Genomic DNA, 27,778 nt, shown 5'->3' with positions numbered 1-27,778 from the left:
GCCATACTCCCCACCCCCCCACTTCTTTAATCTGGAAAAATGTCCTCAGCCTTTTTGGTATTGCATGACCTTTACATTTTTGATGAATACACTGCAATTATTTTTGGAGAATGACTTTTAAGTCCGTTATCTATTATAATAACAAAATACCCTGAAGTTAGTGGTGTAAAGCAAGAATAAACATTTATGATCTCACAGTTTCTGTGGGTCGGTCAGGTGGTTCTGGCTTGGGATCTCTCAGGAGATTGCAGTTAAGACATCAGCTGGAGGTGCAGTCATCTGAAGGGTTAACTGGGACAGGCGAATCCACATCTAAGATGACTCACTTACCAAACCTTGACTGGAAGCTTCATTCTTCACCAAGTGGATTTTGTCATAGGGCTTGCTGCTTGTATGTTGAGTGTCCTTGTGATATGGCAGCTAGCTTCTCTGAGAACAAGAAAGAAGATGCCTCAATGTCCTTTGTGACCTGTCCTCAGAAATCACAGTATATTATCTCCAGAATATCCTATTGATTATACAGATCTGCCCTTTTCAGTGTAGGAGGGCAGTATACGTGGATGGGAATGTCAGGAGACAGGATCACACCCCACAATTTGGGTTTGTCTATCATTTCTTCATGATAGATTCAGGTTATTGAATCTAATTATTTGACAGGAATACTAGAAAGGATGTCGTATTCTTATGGGGAGGCATATGTTGTCTATTTGTCCTATTACTGGTGGTGGTAACTTTGGTCACTTAGTTAAGATGGTGCCTGCCATATTTCTTAGTGTAGACTCAGCATTTTTCCCTTTGTAATTAATAAGTATTTTATAGGGAGATACTTTAAAACTATGTAAATCCCTCATTTTTTCATCAAATTTTTACCCACAAATTTTAGTGTCTATTGATGATCCTTTCTTGAATCAATTTTTACTATGATGGTTGTCAAAGGGTGTTTTTTTCTACTTTAATAATTATTTCTATATTCATCTGTTGGCATTTTACTGTAAATAAAAGTTTACCCTTCTCTATTCGTTTATCTATATCAGCATAAACTATATCGATATGAATTTTATTTATTTACTCAATGGGTCATAATTCATGGCTACCATTATTTATTTTGATGCTTAAATTCTCCCTGATTGGGCCAGTGGGAGCCCTCGAAATAGTTCCTATGTCATTTTGACTTGTTCTTATTGTTCTTTGAGCACTTCCTTGCTTTCTGGTACACACACACACACACACACACACACACACACACACACACACACACAGATGCTCCAGACTCATCTCTAGACCTGACACTGGAATTTGCTCTTTCTCCAAGGAATGCTGGTTCTTTCTGGCAGAGAATGGCATTTAGATGCCAGGATTGGATGCTAAGTGTGTTCATTTTTATTGGAGTATCATTGCTTCTGCACCCTCTCAGCAGACAGAGCAAGGATATGTATTATATCTACGTATATCCATTCCCATATCTATATTTATATATGTCATGAATTCATAGCAATTCTTCCAATTTCAGTCTGTTAGCATAGAGTTCATTCTATTCTTCCCTCTTTCCATATGTGTAACTCCCTTCTTCAACAGTGAGACACCTACATCCACAATATATTTACTTATTTGCTTAATCCTAGAATACACAGAAAGAAGTTTAAAATTGCTAACTCTATACCACGATGGAAATCAAATCTACTCGTTTTTAAAGTTTTGTTTTGTTTATAGCCCGAAAAATATAAAACAGCATTGTTGTGTTCAAAAGTTACTCAGATTATTCCCCCTCTTCAGTGTGATTGTTATTCATTCAAAATACTGTTAATTTGTTTCTCTTTGTATTCTATTTTAGTTTCCCCTCAATCTTTTTTATTTTTTATTTTTTGCTTAAATAAAACATTAACGTAGTCCCAAATGTCAGATTGATATAAAAAGACACAATAAAAGGGAAATGTCACTTCCCTCCATCACTTCTATCCTTCCCACCATAGGTACTCAATTTCAGTAGTTTCTGGTTTATCTTTAGTTTTGCTCAAATGAGCTGCTACACATTTGTCTTCTTAGTTCTCCTTTTTTATTACATTTTAAAAGCATGCTATAGATATTCATTTGCACTTTTCTTTTTTAACTTAACGAATATGCTGGAATCCACTATTTCCTACAAATTCAAATATTCCTCATTCATTTTTACAGTTGCATGCAATACTTCACTGTGTGGATATGCCATAGTTTATTCAGCCATCTCTCTCTGTATGGACAGTTTTGTTGTTTTTAATACTCTAAAGAGTAATTTTGTGAATATTTACTTTTCTGCTGTTGGAAGCATGTCTTCAGTTCAAATTCCTAGAAGTGGGATTGCTGGGTCAAATGGTACACACATATGTAGGTTTGTTAGATATTGCCAAATTTCCTTAATAAGAGTTGTACCATTTATATTCCTACAAAACTGTAAGAGCACCTCATTAATCTAATGTGCTGTCATCATGGTTTTAAATTTTAGTCAATCTAATAAATGAGACATTTTATCTCAGTGTAGTTTTAATTTGCATTCCTTATAAGTCTGAACATTCATAAAACATATTTTTATCATGTATATTTGCCTTTTCCTGTCTCAATGTTTGAGACTTATTTATATACATTAAGATTATTATTCTGGATGTATTTTGCAAATATTTCCTCCCAGTTTGTCAGTTGTATTTTGACTTTGTTTCTGGCATCGTTTTGCCTTGTAAGCATTGTCTGTTTTAATGCAGTCAAGTTGATAAATCTTTTCTTTTATTGCATCTGGATTAGGAGCCATGGTTTTAAAAACCATTATCTGTACCCAAGTTACACAATAGTTTATCCATGTTTTTTACTTGCACTTGTATTGTTTCATTTATTTTACAGTTAGATTCATGATTTTTTTTGATGCTTGTTCTTGTCCGCCCTCATACATTTCCCAAATATATTTTTATGAATAAACACTTCTCACCAACACGAAAACTCAACTCCTCTGTAGATTAGTGTGTTGGTGTCTAGTATCTTGCAGTGATCCTGTTCACATGCTTGTCAGGAAAAAAGAAATCACTGCTTTCTGCTCCAAACCTTCCGATAATTTCCTATCTCATTCAAAGTAGAAGGCAATGTCATAACTATGATCCATTCAGTCCAATGTGATCTGCTTTCCTTTAACTTCTCTGAGTTCATCTTCGAGCCTTTTCTCCTTCTGGCCACAATGACCTTTGCTGCTCTAGTATTCACCCTTTGTACTCTGACTGGGGTCATTTTCCCTCGGAGGGTCTTGTTTGCTCTTCCCAGATTGTTTTTCTCCTGAATAGCCCAGTGGCCAGCTCCCTCATTTCATTCTAGTCTTTCCTCAAAGATACCTTCTCAGTGAGATCTTTCCTAGATATCCTCTTACACTTTTACCTCCCTTTCCATTCATATCCCCTTCTTTGGTCTGTTTTTCTTCTCTTACTACTTAGCTCCATTGAACACATTATATATTTTACAATGACCTCATTTGTGTTTGTCTCTCTTACAATGTAAGATCCATGAAGGAAAGATTTTGTTTGTTTGTCTGTCTGTTTCTCTATGTTCAAACCCCCTAGTTCCATGAATATTGCCTGATCCATGGTAGACACTCCATAGAATTTTTTTGAATGAATAAATCCACAAATCTCATCAGAAAATGGGGATTCTGCACAGGGTTTTCATCCTGTAATATGCTTAAGACATTAGATATACATTAAAAGGATTTTGTAGTTGTTTATAATAAACAAACTCCAGAGTACATACATGTTGGTGCCAATGGGGACAATTAAAAAAAGGTAAATGGAACTAAAATTGGGGCAGTGATTTGTAGGTGTACACAAAGGAGGTTGTTCTGTGTTAATTTTTACTGCAATTGACTAAGCTTTGTATGTAGGGAGTTGCACAAGGTAGGTAATTTGACTTAAGATACTTGAATTAAGCCAAGTGACCCAGAAGGGTACTGTTGTGATCCTCTGGCTTCTGACAGAAGGAAACACATTCTTTCTCAGAGGAAGCAACCTTCAGTTTTTTTGTATTGTTTTGTTAGAGGCAGTATCTTGCTGTGTTGCCCAGGCTGGAGTTGCAGTATCACTATCATAGCTCACTGCAGCCTTGAACTCCTGGGCTCAAGTGACCCTCTTGCCTCACCCTCCCCAGTAGCTGGGACTACAGGCACATGCCACCATGCATGGCTATTTTTAAAGATTTCTGTAGAGACAGGGTTTCACTTGTTGCCCAGGCTAGTCTCAAACTCCTGACCTCAAGCGATCCTCCTGCCATGACCTCCTAAAGTGCTAGCATTACAAACACAGATTTTCAACAGATTAAAATCTACCACAAACATAAACTCACAAAAGATGTAATAAAATTTAACTGATTTTTAAAAGCCCTTTTAACTAAAGGAAATAGAAAAGAGCTCCCTTAGCCCTATAAAGATATTTACAAAAAGTACCTCAGCAAATATCATTCCTTATGGTAAAATACCCGAAGCATCTTTTTAAAATTGAGCTCATTTTAAATCTTAAGAAGATGAGATGCTTACTAAAAGTACGTAATAGGAATAAATCTAACAGAATAGTGGAAGAATCTTTATGGAGAAAATTATAACATTTTGTTCAGGTAAAGTGAATATGACCTAAAGAAATGAATAAATAAGCACATTCATGTATAGGACAACTTGATTAAAAAATATATGAGCTCTCTACAAACTGATCAGATGTGTAGTCAATGCAATTTTTGTCAAAATTTAACATTTTTAAAGGAACCTGGCAATGTCATTCTAAAATATATGATAGCAAAGGGACACAAACAGTTAAACTGACACTTGCTGAGACTTGTTCTAGTAGGTATCAAGACCTAAATTCTTAATAGTTAAGATAGTGTGGTATTGATGAATGAGTAGAAAAATAGATTAATAAGAAAAAAGAAAAAGACCTCATATATAGAAACTAGCTTCATGGCATGGGTAGTGCTGAAGATTGCTGGTGAAAGATTAGACTATTCAACAGATAATTTGGGGACAGTTCATTACATATAATGGAATAATAAAATCGATCCCAACCCCACACATATTAATTCTATTTCCAGTGGATGATGGCTTAAATGTGAAAGGTAAGACATTAAAAATATGGAAGAACATATACATGACAGTACTTTTATGACCTTGGGGTAAAATATTTCTTATAATAGATGTAAAAATGCAAATGATAAAGGAAAAATTTGATGGATTCAAGTATATTAACACTAAAAACTTCATTTGTTAAAATATATTATTACAAGAGCACAACCACATGACTTACATAAGACATGTCATCTGCAACACATATAACTAAAAAGAGACTGTTATGTAGAACATATGAAGAACTGCTGCATATCCATAGAAATGATATACCAATTAAAATGGGTAAAAGTATGGAATTCTGTTTTCAGTAATATTATGTCCTAGGTTAACTGGATGAATTATTCCACTGAAAACAACCCTAAGTGCTGAAATGTGTGTGTGTGTGTGTGTGTGTGTGTGTGTTTAGATCTATCTATCTATCTATCTATCTATCTATCTATCTATCTATCTATCTACCTATTCATCCTATCTATCTATCTATCCATCTATCTATCTATGTTATCTATCCTATCTATCTATCTATCTATCTATCTATCTATCTATCTATCTATCCTGTCTGTCTGTCTATCTATCTATCTATCTATCTATCTATCTATCTAGATATCCCCATAAATATATATAATCAGAATGTATAGGTGAAATTATTAGGGCAACATAAAAGAGAAAGTGGAAATCCACTAGGTCGTTTTAGGGGTGTGGGAGAATTTGAGCTTTGATTCTTTTAGAATTTTGGACCATTAGAAATAGAAATCAAAGCTCACTAGGATGGCTAAAATTAAACAATCAGATAATAAAAAGTGCTGATGAGGATGTAGCGAAATTGAAACCCTTGTACACTGCTGGTGGGAATGTCAAATGGTGCAGGTACTTTGGAAAGCAATCTGGTAGTTTCTCAAATGAATAAACCCAGCAATTCCTCTCCTAGGTATATATCCAATAGAAATGAAAGCATATGTTCACACAAAAACTTGCACATGAATGTTCATAGCAGCATTATTTGTAACAGCCAAAAGGTAGAGATGACTCAAATGTCGATCAACTGATTGATGGATAAACAAAGTGTGGTACATCCATATAATGGAAACAACTATAAGAAGGAATAATGTACTGATATGTTACAACTTGCATGAAACATGAAAACATTATGCTAAGTGGAGGAAGTCAGTCACAAAAGTCCACACATTATATGATTCCATTCATGTGAAAGTCCACAACAGGAAAACTTATAGAGACAGGAAATAGATCAGTGATTGCTTAGAGTGGAGAGGAGGATAATGGGAGGATGGATAATAGGGAGTGGATAGAGGGTGACATTAAAGAGTATTCTTCAGGTGATGACAATATTCTAAAATGGACTCTGATAATGACTAAATGTATTTGTAAATACACTAAAAGCCATTGAATTGCATACTTTAAATGGGTGAATTATATGGTATAAGAATTATGGTTTAATAAAACTATTTAAAAAACCCTAAAGATATAGAAAACTTGAAAATCAGTAATGGAAAAAGATACAGTATATAAACAGTAGTAAAAGATATATGTAATTATATCAATTGTTGACAAAAGAGAATTTAAGAACAACTCACTCAGATGATATAATTTAAGTTTTTCTGCATATAATAGTGCATCTTCAAAACATTTAAGACAAAGTTCAACAGAATACAAGAAGAAACAGACAAATTTACAATGCAAATTTAAACTCACAGATACATTTTAATTTATCTGTTGATAATTGATAGAATAAGTTGACAAAATTCCCAAATAAACTGAAAATTTGTACATGATTAACGTGCCAGGCATAGGGAACTTATAGAACACTGCACCTGATAAACGCAGAAGACACCTTTTTTCAGGTACAGAAAGCTAATGTACAAAAATTGATTGCAAGCTAGATCATAGGACAAGTCTCTAAAAACTTCAAAGATAGAAATCAGGCAGAATATGTCCTCTGATCTCAATGCCATTGAGCTAGAAATTAATATCCTATAAATACTTTAAAAAACTGTATGTTTGAAAATTAAGATAGACATGTCTAAATTATACATAGGGCAGAAAAAAATTATAATAGAAATGAACATATATTAGTGTGTTTTTCTTTTTTTTTTTTTTTGCGACGGAGTCTCACGCTGTTGCCCAGGCTGGAGTGCAGTGGCGCGATCTCGGCTCACTGCAAGCTCCGCCTCCCGGGTTCCCGCCATTCTCCTGCCTCAGCCTCCTGAGTAGCTGGGACTACAGGCGCCCGCCACCGCGCCCGGCTAATTTTTTGTATTTTTAGTAGAGACGGGGTTTCACTGCGGTCTCGATCTCCTGACCTTGTGATCCGCCCGCCTCGGCCTCCCAAAGTGCTGGGATTACAGGCTTGAGCCACCGCGCCCGGCATATTAGTGTGTTTTTCAAACTGAGCCAAAGGAGAAAATAACATATTAAAATTTATGGGATACAGCTAATGCGGGTTTTAGAAAGAGATATTAGATATGTTGAAAAAAAGAAAATCTGAAAATCACTTGTCTTAAGAGGTCAGAAAAAAAAATCCAAAGAAAGTAGAAGAAAGGGGCTGGGCGTGGTGGCTTACGCCTGTAATCCCAGCACTTTGGGAGGCTGAGGTGGGCGGATCACGAGGTCAGGAGATGGAGACCATCCTGGCCAAAACGGTGAAACTCCGTCTGTACTAAAAATACAAAAAAATTAGCCAGGCGTGGTGGCGGGCGTCTGTAGTCCCAGCTACTCGGGAGGCTGAGGCAGGAGAATGGTGTGAACTCGGAAGGCGGAGCTTGCAGTGAACCGAGATGGCCCCACTGCACTCCAGCCTGGGCTACAGAGCAAGACTCCATCAAGAAAGAAAGAGAAAGAGAGAGAGAGAGAGAGAAAGAGAGAGAGAGAGAGAGAGAGAGAGAGAGAGAGAGAGAGAGAGAAACAAAAAATCAGTGAAATCACAAACAAGAGCCAAGTTGGGTTCTTAAAAAATCGAATTAATTTGACAAATGACTAGTAAGAATGATCAAGAATAAAGAGAAGGATAAAAATAAAAGTAATGATGAATATTACAAAGGTATAAGGGATCATTACTGCAGATTGATCAAGAAGACAGGGTATATTTGCTGTCAACAGCAACCAGAATGAACCAACCAGAAGTCCTTAGCAAAATGTTTCTCAATCTGTGATTTATCCAAAGATACTATCTGTTTCTATGATCAGTTTTGGAACTTCCTAGCTTCTGGTGAATTATAAAGAAGTTTGGTATCAAGCCATTATAAACCATCTCTTGTCCTCCTGCCTTACAGCAGAATTCTATTGATGCACAAGTTACCCTCAGACCATAGGTTGCGGATAACATCCTTGCTTCAGCACAAAGCAATTGCCATTGTGTAAATGGGGCTACCACATCTGCAAGTTGTGGTTCTCAGTGTTGATAAGCTATTGTCTGAACCTCCTGGGGCATTGCCAAGAACACATAGCAAGTGTAGGGGCATGGTAGAGACCATGCAGGTGGCTGCAAGATAAGAGAATCACTCTCCATGAGACTTAATTTTTCCCAATTCAAGTATTTTAAAAATCAGTTATGGTTTCCTGTCATGACACTAACATGGAGTTTTAAAACAGTTGCAATGTTTTGCAATCTAATTAAACTTACATTACTTAGAATTTGGGTATCTTGAATACAACACAAAAGTCATATGTAAAAACACAAAATCAATCCTAGAGATTTCCTGGAAAAAAATCTGGTCAGTTATCCAAAAAGCAGAAGAGGAACTGCTTCCTTTAGGGGGTTTCCGCACTGGCCTCGGGTGTGTGGGATGTTGGGCCCTCAATAGTGAAAGAAGTTCATTCGGGAGTCACATAAGAAGAATATTCTTTCCCCATTGCAAAGCAGAATTAATGTAGTATCAGAATGAGTAGAATAAGTGTCTAGATTCCGGCTAAGATAATCCCTTCCCCTTCCAAACCACTTGACTATCTTCGTTGAAAACCAGCACCCTGCATTGGGAGTTATACCTGATGTAAATGACGAGTTGATGGGTGCTGACGAGTTGATGACTGCAGCACGCCAACATGGCACAAGTATACATATGTAACAAACCTGCATGTTATGCACATGTACCCTAGAACTCAAAGTATAATAATAATAATAATAAAAAGATTAAAAAAAAAAGAAAACCAGCACCCTCTACAGTAAGCAGTAAGCTGCCTCAGAATACTTCTGTCACATAGTGCTAAGCAATGAGCAGTCCACAAAAATGGTCAAACATCTCTGTGACTTGGTCCTGTTGCTAGTCGTGATAATGGTGTGGGGTGGTCTGGAGGATGGGGGACAGGGACATTTGCAGGGACTTTCCAGACTGCCTAATGCTTTGCAGGCATTTCATCACCATTTCTGTTTTCATTCCTTCCAGTCAAAGCAGAAAAAGATTTTCCTTCCATTTGGACCTGTCTTCCTGCAAAATTCATGGATTTGCATATCATATTTTACTGTATTTTACTTATTTCAGATTTTGTGTTTATGAGGTACTGAAACAAAGACTTGAACCCTCACTGTTTTAAGGGATGCAGAATACCCTTTGGGAACAGAGACGGACTGCTGTCATCAGGGGCATCCTATGTCTGCCTCCAGAGGTGGCCGTGATTCTGAGGAACAGTGAGGGGCCAGTAAGTAGTGGAAGAGGGTGTCCTTTCACACTCCTTCCAGAATTCCCTACCTTTTCTTAATAGCCCTTTTGTTTCTCTTGGAGTTTATCCAAATATTCATTTAAACAAATATCTTTGGCTTCAAGAAGACACAGGATTAGTCATGTCTCTTCATCTTTATTTCTACTTCTCCCTGATGTGTGGAAAAGTCCTATAGTTGACCTTCTTTACGGAGACTTCAGTTTAAAAAGAACTTTAATAAACAAATTTACTTTAGTGATGTAACTTAATGTAATTTAGTGATGACACAAAACTAAATCTGAAACACTTAGAATAGTATTTTAGTAAAAATAAATTACTTTCCCTTCCCTAATTTATCAGCAATCAAGTTTTTAAAAACTTCGTCACTGAAGATTGAGAAAAGGCACTGCCAAGATATCCAGATAATTGGTAGTTAATTGAAATATACATACAAGTTTATCAAGTGAAATTTTACAATTTTGCAAAGTAAAATTTTATTTTTTTAATTAAATTAATTTTTTTAGAGATGAGATCTTGCTATGTTGTTCAGACTGGCCTCAAACTCATGCCATCATGCCCAGCCCAAAGTAAGAACTTGAAGAGGCATTTTTAAAGCACAAGAGTACTTGGTATTCTGAGAGGAAGCAAAATGATTTTCATATGTTGGAGTTCAATTTGGGTATTAAGAGGCATTAGAAAGAATTATTCTCAATACTGGAAATAAGACAGTGAAGTACTTTTGAATTTCTTCAGAATTAATAAGCTGTAAAGTTACTTATTAATATGTGACAAATAACACAACTAACCAAGCTAAAAATATAGTTTCTTTGTTACAGGAGTAACAATATACATTAAAAGTTGATAAACTTATTAAAGCAAGTTTAACACATTGGGAAAGGCTCCAATGAGTATGTTCACTTTAGCTTACATGATTTGAAGGTGACAAAAAAATTCTCTAAACTTAAAAGCAATAAAAACAACAGCAACAATATACGTAATAAAACCTTTATTTTATAAACAGTTCCAAACTTTCTAGGTCTGTTTGGAAAAATAAGGATGCTTTCACTGAGTTGGAAGGCAGTTTCCAGTTTCATCATGCAGTAATGTAGTACACTATTTCTCTTAGCATAACATCTTTAATGGCTAACTTACTTTTAGTCCCTTTCCTTGTGTCAATATTCTGTGTCTGTATATGCTGCTTTACAAATGATTTCTGCCAGCATTCACATATTGTAGAAGGGAAAGTCTTACAGAATTTTGAGAATTATCAAGGAGTTTCATAAAATTAGAACTACTTTGGAAAATAATTTGTTTGTATCTAGTAAATTTAAAGATGTATATATGTATTCACCCAACAATTACAGCTCTATACACACCCAAGAGAAACTCAAGCATTTATACAATTTTCAATGATTTTATCAGTGAAAATGATTGAATTAAAGTTGCTTGTATTAGCATGGCGCTCAAAGTCGTACTGAAGCAAAGATGGCAAATTGCAGGATACATGAAGGATGATGCCATTTATATAAAAATTACAGCTATACAAAACTACTGTTTTGCATACATTTTAAATAAAATGCATTTGTTTTAAAATGTATCTACTTTTGGTAAAATGATAAAACATTCATAGGAAGGATGATTGCCACTTTATGGATAGTGCTTATCTCTAAGTGTAGAAGGAGGGAACTTGGATTGGACAAGGGGCTTTGTAGCTGTTATTTTATTGTAAAAATTCTGAAGCACATGTACAAAATGATGAGATGTGGCAAAGTTTGGTAGTGGGCTTATAGTTGATCATTGTTCTTCTGATTTTCCTGTATATTTGAAATATTTTATAATAAAAAAGAAAGAATATTTCAATGAAACAGAGGTGGTTTGCAACAGAAACTAGAAAACCTGGGACCAGAGACAAGAAAGTTGGCATTGTGTATCCAGGTTGGCTAGTCACCCACGCAAGATTTCTCAAGGTTAACATATGTGTCCTCATGTTCCAAGCCTGATCCCTGACTTCAGTTTCAGAAAGTGACTTCCATCAGCATAAGGACCATGGATTGTTTTCTAGTGGAGAGATTCACAGAAACAGAACTTCCAAGCAACCATTTTTATAAATTGTATGGCTTTTCCAGTGACCAGTACTTTCATGACTCCTACATGGAACCTCTCCTCTTTTTTCCTAACCAGCATCTAGGCATGAGAAGGCTACTTCTCAATTTGGAATCAAAGAAAAGACACAAGGAAAGTATATTGAGAGAGGTTTCGCCCAATTTCACACAAGGCTGTGACTCTTAACCCTGGCTGTACATTAGAATCACTTGGGGAGCTTTTTAAAGTCACCCATTCCTTTCCAAGACCAATGATCAGGTTGGTGCAAAAGTAATTGCAGTTTTGATCTGGCTACTGATCTGGGCCCTGCCCTAACCTGATGAGACAGCTTTGCTGGTGAGATCAGTGGCTGAGCATTAGAATCATGGAAGAGGCTCACAGAAATAAACTGGGGCTCACTCACAGAGATTCTGATCTATCAGGTTGGTGCAAAAGGAATTGCAGTTTGTGCAACTGCTTTTAATTAAAACCGGTGCTAATGAAAGAAGCTTGTAAGGGTAATTTAGAAACTTGGAACGTTGAGATATCTGTGACTTAGAGAAATATTATTAAAAAGGAGAATGTCCTTAGTCATGTTTAAACTGCATAGGGTTTTCGTAGTACGAGAAAGACAACCCAAAAACTTCTTCTTCTTCTTCTTTTTTTTTTATTCTTACTTTTAAGTTCATGGGTTCATGGGCAGGTTTGTTATATAGGTAAACTTATGTCATGGGGGCTTGTTGTACAGATTATTTTATCACCCAGGCATTAAGCCTAGTACCCGTTAGTTATTTTTCTGGATCCTCTCCCTCCTCCTACCCTCCACCCTCCAATAGGTCCAATACTGTGCATTGTTGCCCTTTATGTGTGCGTGTGTTCTCATTGTTTAGCTACCACTTGCAAGTGATAACATGAGGTATTTGGTTTTCTGTTCCTTCCTGCATTATCTTGCTAAGGACAATGGCCTCCAGCTCCATTCATGTTTTTGCCAAGGATGATCTTATACTTTTTTATGGGTGCATAGTTCTTGTTCTTTTCTATGGGTGCATAGTATTCTACAGTATATATGTACCACATTTTCTTTATCCAGCCTACCATTGATGGGCATTTAGGTTGATTCCATGTCTCTGCTACTATAAACAGTGCTGCAGTGAACATTAATGTGCATGTGTCTTTATGGCAGAATGATTTATATTCCTTTGGGTATATACCCAGTAATGGGATTTCTGGATCGAATGGTAGTTCTGTTTTCCGTCTTCGAGGAATTGCCACACTGTCTTCCATAATAACTGAATCAATTTACATGCCCACCAACAGTATATAAGTGTTCTTTTTTCTCTGCCACTTTGCCAATATCTGTTGTTTTTTGGCCTTTTAATATTTGCCATTCTGACTGGCATGAGATGGTATCTCATTGTGGTTTTGATTTCTATTTCTCTAATGATCAGTCATGTAGAGCTTTTTTTATATGATTGTTAGCTGCATGTATGCATTCTTTTGCAAAGTGTTCATGTCCTTTGCCCACTTTTTAATGGGGTTGTTTTTCTTCTTGTAAATTTGCTTAAGTTCCTTATAAATTCTGGATATTATACCTTTATCAGATGCACGGTTTGCAAAAATTTTCTCCCATTCTGTCTGTTCACTTTGTTGATAGTTTATTTTGCTGTGCAAAAGCTCTTTAGTTTGATTAAATCCCATTTGTCAGTTTTTGCTTTTGTTGCAATTGTTTCGGCATCTTCGTCTTGACATCTTTGCTCATTCATGTATCCAGAATGGTATTGCCTGGGTTGTCTTCCAGGGTTTTTATAGTTTTGTGTTTTACGCTTAAGTCTTTAATCCACCTTGAGTTAATTTTTGTATAATGTGTAAGGAAGGAGTCCAGTTTCAATCTTCTTCTGCATATGGGTAGCCAGTTATCCCAGCACCAAGCAACCCTAAGCAAAACTGAGAAAGCTGGAGGCATCATACTACCTGACTTCAAACTATACTACAGGAACACAGTAACCAAAAACAGCGTGGTACTGGTACAAAAATAGACACATAGACCAATGGAACAGAATAGAGAACCCAGAAATAAGGCCACACACTTACAACTATCTTATCTTTAACAAAACTGACCAAAACAAGCAATGGGGAAAGGACTTCCTATTCAAAAACTTCTATCTGAGCACTTACTGTGATAGGATACTGAGAAGACAAGGAAGGAAGACTTCTTTCAGCAAAACTGAACACACACATGCGTGAATTTCTTTCCTTGTGATTCTGATCACCTAATTTTGGAAGTTGCCATTTATCTCATACAAAATCAATATTCTACATCTTGTCACTTTTCTCAGCCTTTCCAAACTAATTTGGAGTTTGGGAGTCTACTTTGTTTTCCCAGTCAAGTGCTCTCTGATCTTTTTTCTATACTTTAAAGAGGTTTCACTAAAAAAATTCCACAGTTCCTTCACTTTCAATAAGCCCATTACACAATTACAGTGTATATTTTTCCTGTGTGTTTCCTATTGATAAACCATCATTCTGTGTAAAGATTTTACGGTATTGTAAAATCATATTTTATTCATTAAGTTCCTTCTACCAAGCTTTGAAGTTTACCTTATATATGGGTTCTCAATCTTAGCCAAGAATCTGATTTAACCATATTTTTTAATGCCCATTATTGGAACCGCTTGATAAAAATCTAGACCCATAAACCACTCTTCTTAAAACAACAGCTACATGTGTTCTGTGACATTAATCTTGATTATTTGATTCTTAATCTTTATCCCAATGAAAAAATAAATTTTCTATATATTACATAGTATAAATACACTGTGTCATTTAAAATTATTTCCATATCGATTATCACAATCACCGTATGATACATGTTTTTTTCACTTACCTTAGGTCATAAATTTTTAATGTATTTCCAAAGTCCTCATATGTATCACTTTAATAATCACATCATATTCTACTGAACAAAATTTACTTAATCATTTACCCAGCTTAACTATGATTCCAGACTCCTATTAGAAAAAATTGAATCACAACTAGTTAAATTTTAGCTTTATATCCTTTGTATACAGTCTTATTCTTCAAGGCTTTGTTCTTTTCCAATTTAATAGGGAGACCAAAGTCCCAATTCCCTTCTTATGTGTGCCATAATATTTCCTCCTGGACACGAGTTCATTTGAGGACTCTTCTAACATTTATCCTAACCTAAACATTTTTCTATGACTTTACATTATTTTAGTGGCAATAATGTGATCCCAGGGTAGTGTTAGAGGGGAAGCCATTGCTTTCTATCTAGGTGTTGTCTTTATCTTTCCTTCTGTAGCTTCCCCTAAATCCACAGCATATTCTATGCATCTAAATCTCTTTCTTTGCAATATTGCCTTCTTTATATGCTGTTTCTGGTTCTTGTTCTAGTTCTTATGTTCTATTTATGAAATAAACAGTATCTCAGGAAATACTAATCTAGAGACCCCAGGTTTAATTTTTATCCCAATAACCTGAATTTAGCCTTTAGTTCTTTTCTTACATTGTCTTTCTCCAGTGCTTTGCTCATGAATTACTACAATCATTGATTCCCTACCACTGTCATCCTATGCACATGTTTTCTACATGCAGAGCAAATTGCCATCCAGTTCTCATTGTCAGCACAGGCTAAATGAACTGTTAATTACATCTCACATCACCACTGCCTCCCTTCACTTTAATGGGGCTACTTTTCCTGAGTGGTGTCTGAGGTCAATACTCTTGGAATTTCTTCTACTACTTGCCTGAGAATGGATGCTCACATTCTGGTGCCAATTCCATCACTAAGGGAAGGACTTTGGTCAATTCACATTCTTTCTCTGGACTTCGTTTCCTCCTTTGTAAAAGGAGGGGTTGAACTCTAAAATTCTTAAGGGCTGTTTCAGCTCTTATGTCTTATGATTTTATAAAGTCTCTTCCTTAGCACTTTCAAGACTGATCTATTGAAAACGGACCTACAGCCTCACCTATAGAAACTCTGCCTTTGTCCTGCTTTTTCAGTTCAGCAATCCTTGCTCTAAGGAAACAAATTACTCTCCAAAACCCAGTGTCACATGTTTGAGTATACACAGTGAAAGAAGAATCCAGAACTAGATAACAGATATCACAGAAACAATTCTTGAGTGTTGCTGGCTAATGTTCATGCTGACTAAAGGACTTTTGTGCTTTGTAAAACTTTTAATCATAAGCAATATTCTTTCTAATATGTTTTTTAAATGAGTGCTCATCAGACAGTACAGTTGGATATTTGGACAAAAGACTCTGTTCTCCTTTTTGGAAAATCCCTCTAATCAAACCAAGAAAGACCGGTGCTTTCTGCAGGATGGTAAAGGGGTATTAGATTTGACCCTGGGACTTCCATGACATCTGACAAACATCAGTGTTCTTAGTCAACCTACTGGAATAACTAGACAATAAACAAACTAGTGTTTGTTCTTTTTCTTCATGCTTCCAAATTCTCTTTCAGGTGATATTTTTAGGATATTCTTATAAATTAAGTATAACAAAATAAATATAAATCAAATATTAACCTCACTGAATATTTTCTCAGGCCATTTGGCCAATAGCAGAATGTTTCATAAGCATTTGGAATTACAGGGTTTAGACTGGAATAGAATTTTACATTCAATATGATTCAGTGATTTCTAAACATGGCTGGCCATCACAATCACCCAGGAACATGTTAAAAATGGATTCTGTGTCTGAACCTAGGCTAAAGAACTTAGAAACTCCCAGATGAAGGATCTAGAACCTGTGTTTTTGATGATTTTCCAGGTGGTCATTTTGACACAGTCAGTTTGGCACCCATATTTGAAAATGTTTGGGGCTTCTGAACATTTCCTTCCTGTGCTTTATGCAATATACTCTCTTTTATTTTATTTTATTTTATATTTTTGAGACCAATACACACTGTTTTAACATTATCTGCAAAGAGCTTTATTAGTCCCCTCTTCACTAGAAATTTGTTTAGGCATTCTCTCCTTACTTGTAATTTTCTTGTTTTTGTTTGTTTGTTTGTTTGTTTGTTTGTTTGTTTTGACAGAGTCTCGCTCTGTCGCCCAGGCTGGAGCGCAGTGGCACGATCTTGGCTCACTGCAACCTCCGCCTCCTGGGTTCACACCATTCTCCTGCCTCAGCCTCCCGAGTAGCTGGGACTACAGGCACCCACCACCATGCCCGGCTAATTTTTTGTATTTTTAGTAGAGATGGGGTTTCACCGTGTTAACCAGGATGGTCTTGATCTCCTGACCTCGTGATCCACCTGCCTCGGCCTTTCAAAGTGCTGGGATTACAGGCGTGAGTCACTGTGCCCTACCTCTCTCCTTACTTGCTTTGGCATGGAGACAAAATTGGCCCACTTGCTGTTTTCAACCATCGGCCTTACTGAATTCCGCCATTTGCTAATTCCCGTATCTGACACCAGCTATCATGTGCTTCCATAGGCCAAGCATTTTACTTCTTGCATTAATTATATTATGGATTCAAGTTCTTGTACCAGTTTCTTCACTTGCTGTTGGATACAACATATTTAGATTACTCTCCTTCTAAAATGTGGAGGCAAAGCTGACCTCAACATTGTACTTTATAATCAGCAAAGAAAAGCATGAGATTGTCGTCTTTTTTCCTGAACACTAAACTTGTACTAATGTGGTCCAAGATGACAGAAGCGATTTAGACAGTTCTACCACATTATTGACTCACTGAGTTAATTACATTGAGAAGTTGTTTTCATACGTGGTCTTCATAAGCCATCTTGATATCCATATTGAATTTATACATTTGAACATTTGAAGATTTTTATTAAATTAATAATGCAACAGTACTTATATATAACAAATAGTTATATTTGTAGTATTTCTATATGGTAGATTTGACCTAAAGCTTTCTTAGGTCAATATTATTTTGGATGCTTATCCTTTTAACCAGCTCTGGCTATTCATCCCTACCTCACCTCAATCACACATTTAACACATGTGTCATCAAAAATTCTTCCAGGTCAGTGAGAGGGCCAAAGTCAGGTTTCTTTTTGTAATAAACTATCAATTGCTAGGAATAATTATTTTGTGAGATTAAAAGAAAAATGAAAGCACACACTTATAGATCACACGTAGGCTCCAGTAGTGTTTTTGTAGTTGAACTTTATTCCTAAACATATGGACTTCAAAAGGGTTTAATTTCCTTCACCTAGAGTTGGTGAATTTTATAACTATTTTAATCTGCTATTCTCTGGTTTGTCTGTGTTACGTAATTGAATTCACTTCCTCCCTTCCCCCATGGGTTTTGTCTTAGACTCTCACAAGAGTTCCCATAGGAAATAGGAACCAAGGTACATTGCACTTGCCTTTCAATTCTTCTTTTAGGTTAAAGTATGTGTGGTACAACTGCAAATTTGAAAGTTGGTTTTAAGTCTCTGATTATTTTTTGGTTCAAAAATAAGTTAATATTAGGAATAATTGTATAATCTGAAATAAGACTAAATATATTGTCTCAAACCAAAATTAAAAAGAGTTCTACTTTGCAGCACTTAAAGATATGATTAATAGAAAGTTAGTTTTCAAACTCCTATAGAAATGTGAAGATATTATTACTAATCCCAACTTTTTCTATCCTATCTTATAAACCACTTTCAACCTTTCTCTTTTTTTCGGGTCCATTCTGCTATTTTTGTAGTTTTCACCATCGTCACCACTAACCTAGGCTTCTACAATAGCTTCCCAAGTTCTCTTTCTTTTTTTCCATTTCCAAAACTCAGATATGGGAGCATAGGTAAGAAAACAAGAAAACTTCGCAATTGATGTTACAAATAATTATGCCGTTTTTACTGTAAAGTCTACACACAATTATAATATAATAGTCTTGCAATAAAATTATCATCTAAGTGTTACTCTTATAAAAGAGAAATCATGAAATAGGTAGCCCCTTTAAAAAAAACAGGTGGTAACATAATAGAATTATCTTAATATTTTAAAAGTATTCAAAACCCATAAATTAGCACTAAAAAGGAAAATTTTATCTCCATTAGTTTATAGTTTGTGGTTCCTTCTTCCAGCATTCAAGCTGGTTCCTTTGGGATGTGTAGCTCCAGAAATTTGTATTGAGGAATTGAGAAGTCAGTGGCAGATCTACTGAGGAATTCTTACCCATCTCTGAGGGCAATGGTTGTCATCCCTGACCGACTGTCAGAATCACCTGGGAAGGTTTTTTTTTTAAATGTACAGATTCTCATGCCCCACCTGGGAACTACTGAATCAGGTTCACTGTTCACTGAATCAGAACAGGCTGAGAATTTATGAATTTAAAAGTTCCCCAGGTGATTCTGATAACCAACCAAGGTTGTGAACCACAGTTTTAGGAAATTCTGATAAATGGGTAAAAAATTTGAATGTCATCAAGAGGAAGTATGCAACCCTAAATATAAATTGTTACAGTTGCTATCAGTTGAAGACATGTAAATGCAATTTGCGCGAATGGATTTAGAGACTGAATATGCAAACTTATCCCTATTGGATTTATTTATTTTTGACAGTATAAATGCCAATGCCAGGGTTAAAAATTATAAATATAATTATACTGACTTTGGAGAGTGAGGTTCAAATTTAGCATGATTTCAAGTAGATAGTTCCAACAGAATACTCCCTTGGTAACACCCTAGACTTTGTCATGTCCTAATATGGCACCCCTTCCAAAATCACTAATTCAGACATCCTGCTGTCTACATGCAACCTCATCTGCATTCAGCTTACCTATTCCAATGTCAAACTACTTGACCTTTGTTTGACTTCATGAGAACTTTCTGTCACCTTTCCCCCATTCTAATCTACTTGTCCACTCTATCTTCAGTTCCTTCCTTAATCAGTCTAGAGTCTATACCACAAGTTCAATAGCACTCCTGCCAATAACAAACTCCTTTGCCTGTTTCCTTATTGCAACTGTTTAGAAAATCCCAAACCTCAATCATTGTTACTTTCTGCTTTCCTTACCTAAGCACTGAGATAGAGTCACATGGCAGGTTGCACTAGTAGATAAATTCAGGATAACCAATTTCAAATGGATTCTCAACCTTGTGTGGCAACCTTACATTGTTTTCTTTCTTTTTTTTTTTTTTTTTTGAGACGGAGTCTGGCTCTGTCGCCCGGGCTGGAGTGCAGTGGCCGGATCTCAGCTCACTGCAAGCTCCGCCCCCCGGGTTTACGCCATTCTCCTGCCTCAGCCTCCCGAGTAGCTGGGACTACAGGCGCCCGCCGCCTCGCCTGGCTAGTTTTTTGTATTTTTTAGTAGAGACGGGGTTTCACCGTGTTCGCCAGGATGGTCTCGATCTTCTGACCTCGTGATCCGCCCGTCTCGGCCTCCCAAAGTGCTGGGATTACAGGCTTGAGCCACCGCGCCCGGCCTGTTTTCTTCTTTTTAATTCACTTTATCAATGATTACTTTGTATCTTCTTTATACTCTTCACCCTTCCAACCATAACTGACCCTTTTCTGCCTGCCGTCTCTCCTCCTTCCTCACTGAGAAGCTGTCGGAGATCTAGTCTCCCAATTTCGTGCTAGCAACTCTAGGACCCTCCATCTGCATTCTTTTCTTTTTTCCATTTTATATCTTCTCTTATTGAAGGTCAGTTCTTTCACATGAGGTCTTGGATTCTACTCTTTCCTGATTTTTCAGAAACATTTAACTATCAAACAATTCCACTCTTGCCTGTATTTTCAACTGTGTTCTAACATTGGATCATTCCCCGTGACATTTAAAGAGCTAAAAAATGTCTCAACAGACTTTCTTCCCCCAACTTCTTCTCCTCAGACTCTCTTCTAGCTAGCCCTTTCTCCGCACTTCCAGAGCTAAATTTCTTTCTTTCTTTTTTTTTTTTTCCCTGAGATGGAGTCTTGCTCTGTCCCCCAGGCTGGAGTGCAGTGGTGTGATCTCAGCTCACTGAAACCTCCATTTCCCGAATTCAAGCTATTCCCGTTTCAGCCTCCCAAGTAGCTGAGATAACAGGCACGCACCACCACACCTGGCTAATTTTTTGTATTTTAGTAGAGATGGGGTTTCACCATGTTGGCCAAGATGGTCTCGATCTCCTGACCTCGTGATCTGCCCGCCTCAGCCTCCCAAAGTGCTGGGATTACAGGCGTGAGCAACTGTGCCCAGCCTGAGCCAAATTTCTTAATGTCTTGAAAGAGTTACAGATGGCCTGTCCTTTTCAACACCTTTTATTAATGTTCAACCTACTTTGATTTAGCCTCTATCTCTCTCATTATGACTAACAATCACCTTCATATTGCCAAAGCCAATGAACATTTTTCAGTTCTTGGTGGAATTTGACATTAACCACTCTTTTCTTTTTGAAACAATTTGTTCTGCTGTCTTCCCCACATATCATTATCAACTGGTTATCTGATTAGCTCTCTGGTCATTCTTCCTCTCTATATACATATATATCTTTTTTTCCAGATTTATCCTCCTCTCGCTGGTGATTAAATGTTGGAGTTTCTCAAGGCGGAATCCTGGGCTCTTTTCACATTCTATTATATCTCCACAGGCAAATATATCTATTACCACATATAAGTATATGAATTGAAAAATTCTAAATTGAGCTCACACCTGTCTTCTATACCTAAGACCCTGTATACCTTATTTTGCCTCTCCATGTGGATACTTTAATATCAATATGTCAAACACCAAACTCAGTCCTCTCTGACAGAGCAGGAGCACCACATCTTGGACAAACACCACCACTTTAAGTTCCAGCTCTTTTTCTAGCCTCATGCATTTCAAGGATATCACTTCTCTTCTAACAACAAGCGGCCAGAAAGAGCAGACAATAAAATACAGATAAGACAGCTTGGGCACAGAGGGAGGTGATGGGGAAGTCTCTTGGGTAACTGCCAAACTTCACCGTCACACAACAGGCCCCAGTAAAACAATGAGCCTTAATAAGCACATTCCTTTCCCTTTAAGTGCGCTAAGACAGGGAAGCTAAAAGTAGACTTGGAGGGCAGGGGGATGGGTGCGCCTGCAGCTGCAGGAAGATGTATGGGAACAGACACAAAACTCTCCCTCCCAGATAAGCACAACAAAGAAACACAGAAGCAGTACAAGTCTCTGATAAACGATTCCAACCTGAATCCTTAAAAACTCTTTGTCTGTAAGAAAGTGGGCTCTAACCTAACTTGGGCAGAAGCCCCCTCATGTTTGTTTTCTCCAAAATAAACCTGTCCTTAACTGTCAAGCCACCTTTCATGTTTCTTTCCTCTTTCTTTAATTCTTACTCCCTCCAAAGTTATTGGTTCCTGCCAATGTTTCTAATCTCATTGAATAGTACCATCATGCATACAGTCACCTAATTTACAAATCTCAGGTTCATCCATGACACCTGACGCTTTTCATTCTCCAATATCTAGTCCATCTTTGAGATCCATCTGTTTTTTGTTCAAAATACCTCTTTATCCATTCATACTTCCCAAATCTTCTGCCAGCATATTCCAAGCTACCACCAACTGTAGCTTAAAATAATGCACTAGTCTTTTAATTGATGTCCCTTCAATTTCTGTGCCTCCCATTTGAATTCATTTTTGACAAGTGATATCTAAAAAATACAAGTCTCATTTTGTTCTATTTGATAGAATAAATTCCTCCTTGTTATTGAAATACCAAAAAAGTCACCACCCCTCCCCATGCACACACAATTTTACCTATCCCTGAAGCTTTCAAAATTGTTAAAGGCTTTCCATTGTTTTTAAGCTATGGACCAACATCCTTAATATCCTCAAAGTTCTTGGTTCCAAGAAGCTGCATTGTATGGCTCTTGATGATCATCATAGCGCTCCTTCTACTATCCTCCTGAGTTTCTCTCTGCCCTAGTCATGCTTAGGGCTATAATATTCTTTGAAATGAAGAGGTGAACAAGGTTCCTACAGATAGATTAAGACAGATAGAGAATTGATCTAACCCTAAGTAGAACAGAAAAGATGTGTTAATAACCATGCCAGGTGAAAAGAAACTGTTTCTGGTGTATTTTATTAACAGGTCAAGATAAAAATATTTTTTTGAATCAACAGCTGCATTGCAGGTAGAAGGGTACATGTTTATTGGCCCTATCAATTGGAGTCAGGCTTTCATTAAGTTAATGTTAAGCCAATATCATTTTCATGACCGTTTCTTTTCTGCATTGGCCAAGCAGGTGAGATGAATGATGTTGTAGAAATCATAAATGATGGTTACATTAATCTGTGCAATTTATCCAGGAAAGTAGTATTGCTTTTGGTTTACTCTTTTGGTAAGTACAGGAAAGTTCTAAGGGTTTCCGTTGTCCTTCCCTACCAGGAAAATAAACTGAGTAGGAAAACAATATTTGTAGTCTGCAAGTTATTGAGCATATGTATTCCAACTTTGCATTCCTGAATTGCAAAATAGCCATAAAATGTGTTCAGGGACCACATGTGCCCATTCATCATAAGGGACAAGTTACTCAACTGGCCAATGTCAAGTATATCTGTGGATCAACCACTCTGAGTACTGCCCTTTTGACTGGGTGTTAATTACAATAACCTCCTCCATCTGGTCTGTTGAGTAAGTGCTACCACTTGGTCTTTATCCCTTCAGGATCAAATTATCTCCACTGGATTCAAAGAGGCCTTCCCCTCCCCTCCGCTCCCCTCCCGTCCTCTCCTCTCCGCTCCCCTCCCTTCCCCTTCTTTCCCCTCCCTTCCCCTCTCTTCCCCTCCCTTCCCCTCCCTTCCCCTCCCCTCCCCTTCCCTTTTTTTTTTTTTTTTTACTTTAAAAGCCAGATATATTTTTAAAAGATCATGCTTACAATAAGTAAATTACATATTAAGGAAACATCAAAATAAAGTAGATGAATAAAAAGGCACACTCGAAAAATGTGAGCGCAGAAAGTACAGTTCTTTTTGTTTTGTTTCTAATGTCAGAAGAAAGAGAAAGAGATATATTAAAATCATTGTTTTCAAGTGAAGGTTTCCGTCAGTTGAAGTGGTTAGCATTGGCTTTTTTTCTCCTGTGTCCAAAGCAGGCTTTTCCTGTGCTGGCTTCTGAGGAGGTGTTCAGTCTTCTGCCATGTATAGGTGATACATGAAGGCGACGGCCACTGCAGAGATGGCAGGGATCACCCAGTTGGTCCACCAACTGGAACTAGAATCAACAGTAGTGATAAGAGTTTCCGGAGGCTTGTTTAACTTTGGTCTGTCATCTGGATGGAGCTCCCCAATGATGTATGTTTTGGACATTTCCCTGGCATCTGTAGAGTGCCCGACATCCTCAAAGTTCTCAGTAGTGTCACCTCCAGCTTATTACCTTAAGACTTCTTCCCCACCAGGATGCTCTTCCAGGAATTTGGTCAAATCGTACACCTTGTGGTGCAGGATCAGCCAGGTGCTGTTGCTATGGTTGTGCTTCTGAATCTCCTTTAGGGTGTAGTACTTCACAGCCTCCTCCAACTGCTCTGCCACCTCGGTTTGCCACAAGCCAGGCCCAGCACACACAGCCACGTCGGGTGGAGGAGAGCGCGCCACTCCGCCAGCCCCACCCAGGACATTCCCCATGCCGGACACAGCACTGGGGGCTGGGTCTTCTTTTTTTTTCTTTTTTTTGAGACAGGGTCTTGTGCTTTCACTGAGGCTGGAGTGCAGAGGCATGATCATGGCTCACTGTAGCCTAGACCTCTTGGGTTCAGGTGATTCTCCTGCGTCAGACCCGTGAGTAGCCGGGACCACAGGGGAGTGCCACTATGACTGACTTTTTTTTTTTTTTTTTTTTGTACTTTTTGTAGAGACAGGTTTTGGCATGTTGCCCAGGCCAGTCTGGAATTCTTGGGCTCAAGCAATCAGTCCACCTCGGCCTCCCAAAGTGCTGAGATTACAGGTGTGAACCACCTCACCCAGCCAAAGAGGCCTTTCAATGACAGAATTTCCCACTGTAATTTCTGGCCTGCAAAGGAAATCTAGTACAGGGGACTTAAAGAATGCTGGAATTCCTCTCAATGTATTCCTCAAACTCTTGGGAAGGTTGTAGCCTTTGGATTTCATGAGGCAAAATTAGGTAGCAGGTGCATAGCTTGAACGTATTTCATTTCAGAATTCCAATATCCCTTAGTGTTTGAATAATAAGAAAAAAAGCCTTATATGTTTACGTAGTTACCATTTCTGGTGCTTTTCATTCCTTTAGATAGGACAATATTTCCATCTGGCATTTTCCTTCTTCCTTAAAAAACTTTCTTTAACTACTATTAATATTATCTTGTGAGGTAAATCTGCTGGTGGTTAGTTCAGTTTTTGAATATGTGATATGGTTTGGTTGTGTCACCACCCAAAATTTCATCTTGAATTGTAATCCCCATAATCCACATGTGTTAAGGGTGGGACCAGGTGGAAGTAATTGGATCATGGGGGCGGTTTCTCCCATGCTGTTCTCATGATAGTGAGTCTCAGGAGATCTGATGGTTTTACAAGCATCTGACATTTCCCCTGCTTGTACTCGCTCTGTTCTGCTGCCCTGTGAAGAAGGTTGTAGGTACATGAATGTGCTTTCGTCAACGAATAGGCCAAGGTGGATATCCAAGCCTGCACGACTCAGTGAGTTTGGCGCTCAGGCGCACACCTCCACTTGTTATATAATCTGTTTGTGTAAGTTCATACTTGGCTCTGAGCCACTACTGTCTGTAAAAGGTATAATTGCCCTGCTAATGCTGTACAGGGGCTCTTGGGGCTTGGCTTGGCATAACATGGCTTGACATGATGGGCACGCTTGCACCCAGACAAAGAGATAGTCAGAGCTGTCTGTCCTGAGATGGACAGGAGGGAGCCAGGACACAGATTGGCCCACTAGTGCCCAGAGACAGAAAGAGTTAAGCTGCTGACCCTAAAGGTAAGGGAGAGCCAGAAGCACAGCTGTATGTGGGAGCCAAAAGCTCAAGCAGTGGAGGCAGGTTGGACAGTGTAAAAAGCTACTGTGAGAAAGCTGTTCATGAGAGCTATTGCTGAATAAAACCATATTCACCTGCCTACAGTCCCCCCAGCGTGACAGTTGGCGTAGTCGTGGACCTGACATTTGGCGATTTCAGCAGGATGAAGTGAGTGATGTTCAGCCCCTGAGGACTCCTGGGTCAGCTATGTGGCAGCAGCATGGGCTGTGGTACCCGGTGGCGGAGGTGCTGCTTGGATAAGCTCCAGTAGAAATGAGGGAGGCAGTGGATAGGTCTTCCTCGAGTGTGGAGAAAGCTCTAAAGCAGCTGGAAGCATACAGAACCAAGAAGGAACACACCTTCGATGGCAGAGTCAGATGGGCCTTTCTGACTGCACTGAGGGAAGTACATGCTCAGTCCCACAGATAAGGGGCCTCCTGGCACAAGCCCATGCCTGGGGCCCCAGGTGCACAGCTTGGAGCAAGACCTAGGGGTAGGGGACCTTCAGGTGCAAACAGGGCACTTGGAGGCTCAGATAAACAGCCTGAAGCAGGAGATGGAAACAGCTGTCAGCTCAACCTTGAGCCTGTCCTCCTGGCCAGAGACTCCCGCTCCTCTGATGCTGAAAGGGAGAAGGCTCCTCCACCACTGCAGGGTCACCCTGTAATCTGCCCGAAGGTAAAACAAAAGCAGCCGATGGGACCCCAGTGGAGAACCCAGGGATGACCCCCCACCCCCTGCCCGTCCCAGCAAAGTGGTGGAACACACCTCTTTTTTTTTTTTTTTTTTTTTTTTTTTTTTTTTTTGAGACAGAGTTTTGCTCTTGTCTCCCAGGGTGGGGTGCAGTGGCGCAATATTGGCTCACGGCAACCTCCGCCTCCTGGGTTCAAGCGATTCTCCTGCTCCAGCCTCCCAAGTAGCTGGGATTACAGGCACCTGCCACCATGCCCGGCTAATTTTTGTGTTTTTACTATAGACAGGGTTTCACCACGTTGGCCAGGCTGGTCTTGAACTCCTTACTTCTGGTGATGTGCCCGCCTTAGCCTCCCAAAGTGCTGGGATTACAGGCGTGAGCCACCACGCCCCGCCTGAACACACCTCTTATTGTGCTTATACCCCTACTGAGTAATGGGAGTTAGGTAAACAGTGCCGGCAGCGATCCAAGGAGCTGACAGTATTTCTTGAGCCTCCTCCAGGAAGGAGAATCTGGCTTGTATCACAACTCACCCCTCCCTTCATCAGCGGCTACACCTGTGCCAACGGTTGTCACAAGGGCAAGGTGACCACACGTTAATTGGGTGGTTAATGACAGCCATACAGACTGCTAAGAATAATGCCGGAGAGATAACAAAAACTGAGTAAACGGCAATCATGTACTGATTTGGTGCAGATACTCTGGGAGATGCGGCAGACTATGTTTGATCTGAATACCCAGGAGCCAAATAACGAACGCTTTACCTCCCACATGAGGGTTCTTGTGCTGGACTCAGCGCTCCCCAGTGCTTTTGGCTCTCTAGCTGCTATTTTCACTCCATATGTGGGGCGCTGCATACATGCAATGACTACTGCTGTAGGAGCCCTTGGGGAGGCACAAGGCCCGTCCGTGGAACCGGAAAGTCCGCGTGGTAAAGAAGGAGAGGTGACTTGCCCCCCACAGGTAGCCACCCCACGAGATCAAAAGGGGCCCCAGTGGGCAGCTTGCATGAAGATGTGGATTGATTTAATTGCAGCTGGGGTTGCTTGGGAGAAAACTGACAGGCGACCCAATAGAATGCTGTTGGCTCTGTGGAGGCAATTGTCCCCAGAGCAACAATTTCAGAGAATGCCCAAGATGGGGCAAAACAATGTTGTTCAACTTACTCCCGCCCGGACACTGCAACTCAAGGACTATTTGCAGACAGGCGGAGATACAGGGCCTTTCCTGTTTGATTAGGGAACTGGCCGAGGTGCCGGGCACCAGCGGGGACCTGATGACCGGAGTCTATATGTGGAGCTGGTAA

The 27,778-nt window shown here is 38.7% G+C and overlaps 1 pseudogene; it reads right to left on the bottom strand.

The window, feature by feature from the left end:
- Window positions 1-23,766: 23,766 nt before the first annotated feature.
- Window positions 23,767-24,420, bottom strand: LOC102116052 (cytochrome b5 pseudogene; annotated as a pseudogene).
- Between the last annotated feature and the right edge of the window lie 3,358 nt (window positions 24,421-27,778).

This window comes from Macaca fascicularis, chromosome 1 (genome assembly GCF_037993035.2).
Source record: "Macaca fascicularis isolate 582-1 chromosome 1, T2T-MFA8v1.1".
In the NCBI taxonomy this organism is placed as follows: Eukaryota; Metazoa; Chordata; class Mammalia; order Primates; family Cercopithecidae; genus Macaca; species Macaca fascicularis.
This window is presented reverse-complemented; position numbering and strand designations above follow the sequence as displayed.